This window comes from Scylla paramamosain, chromosome 28 (genome assembly GCF_035594125.1).
Source record: "Scylla paramamosain isolate STU-SP2022 chromosome 28, ASM3559412v1, whole genome shotgun sequence".
Classification (NCBI taxonomy): domain Eukaryota; kingdom Metazoa; phylum Arthropoda; class Malacostraca; order Decapoda; family Portunidae; genus Scylla; species Scylla paramamosain.
In genome coordinates, this window is record NC_087178.1 from 13,772,482 (window position 1) to 13,774,707 (window position 2,226).

A 2,226-nucleotide genomic window follows, 5' to 3' on the forward strand; every position below is an offset into this window, starting at 1 on the left:
CACACATTATTTCACCTACCTTCACTAAAGGGGTCATCATTTTATATATGTTGATATAATATTTACACAAGAAAATATATAGTATTAGGGAACCCAAGCAATGACCTGACCATAGCAAATTTAATTTCTGTTCCTATGACTGTCATGGCTATTCTTCAAACTTTGTTAAATGGTTTAGTGCAAATTTAGGATGCAACACAGAGGCATTTTTTTTTTTTTTTTCTTGAACTGATCAAATGAAACAACAAATATTATGCTGTCGTCATCAGTGAAAGGGATATTTTTTTTTTTTCCTTTCTGCTTTGCACATTTTCTATAACAGCTTAGATTTAAGACTAGTGTGACAAAGTTTAACTTTACTCACCAGGAGTAGACTATACAATTCGCATAACTTCAAAATAGCTGGTATGTCCAACAGAGCTACGTACGTTTGAGATAGAATTAAGAATGCATGAACTGAGTAATATATAAGCCTATGACAATAAAACTAAGCAAAAAGACTTTTTTTTTATCAAAACACATTGCTTCATCATACCGCCACTTACAATATAGGAACAGAAATGTATGGTGCAGTGCCATAACAGATAAGGCCAAACAAAAATTACTAGTGGCTCAGTGATCCATACGGCAGTGACTGATAATGTATCGGAACAGCGTGCTGTGGCGGTCCTGACGTGAATTCGATCCTATACGAGGACTCCTCTCATGTTTAATATCATTATACACTCCGCCTTTAGTTAAATTTTTCATTGTTTTCATGATCTTCTAAACTTGGACATCAAACAGATGGCAACAATGGAATCCTAATCTGACGGCCAGTTTTCAAAGATCACTGAAACACGGAGAAATTGTTGACAAGGTGAGATAAACCTCAGCTAGGCGGCCCACCTCCAGCAGAACTCCTGTCAGGACCGTCACAGCAGCACGCAATTCACACGCATTAGTAGATAGGCTATATATTATCATAAGAATAGTGGAGACGTGTTGTCTCTGGTTGGTTGAGTTGCCAGTTGTGTATTTTTTCCTCCAGTATTACCATTTAGGGCGAGGATAATCTCTCTCTCTCTCTCTCTCTCTCTCTCTCTCTCTCTCTCTCTCCGGACAGATATACGGTCACTTTTACGTTACTAGACGTGCATAATCTCTCTCTCTCTCTCTCTCTCTCTCTCTCTCTCTCTCTCTCTCTCTCTCTCTCTCTCTCTCTCTCTCTCTCTCTCTCTCTCATCACGGACCATAAGGGTCTTGATCTACCCGCCAAAAATATGAAGGTTCTTTTGATACATACATCGACACAACGGCCATGACTCTCTCTCTCTCTCTCTCTCTCTCTCTCTCTCTCTCTCTCTCTTACGTCGCTAAACAGACTATGTGCATTTAGCCACGTAATAGTGATCATAATTATATCCTGTCGAGAGAGAGAGAGAGAGAGAGAGAGAGAGAGAGAGAGAGAGAGAGAGAGAGAGACTGACCTGGTAACACTGCCAGCCGAAAGAAAAATATCCAACTGGTAACTCAGACTTGGACCTGATGGACACAGCCCAGCCACCCAGGATCACTTCTCCACTATAGTGCGTTCACTTAAGCTAGATTCCTGGCATCTAGTCGGGTTTAAAAGCTCCTGGTTGATTGGCTGCACCGTCCTCTAGCTAGCATTCACGTCAAGCCACATTTTTCATGCTCGAGTGAGAGATGTTTCTATATTATATATCGTAACTCACTTCATATACGGGATAGCCAGTTTTGGTTGACACTATCAGACTCAGCAGTGACTAGAATCGAGATGTACTGCAAAAACAGTTCAACTCGTCGTAATAACTTTTTTTCTTTTTTGTCAAGTTTTTGCACTATATCTTGACTACAATCACTGCTGAGTTTGATAGTATCTACCAAAACTAGCTATCCCGTATATGAAGTGAGTTATGGCATATAATATAGAAACATTCCTAACTCGAGCATGCAAAATGTGGCTTGATCCGAGTGCTAGCAAGAGAATGGTGCACCCAATCACCTGCTAGCTTACAAACCCGCCTAGGCGCCAGGAATCTAGCTTAAGTGAAAGGACTATAGTGCCGCTATAAATGATTCCCAAGCCTTGAGTGATTTTAGTGTCGCCCTTGACTGTCCTAGCACTACAATGAATCCGAGCACCAAGCCAACCCTTGAATACCCGACACTATAGTTGTTATTTTTATACTATCTCAATCATCTGAAGCTTGGGAGAAAAAA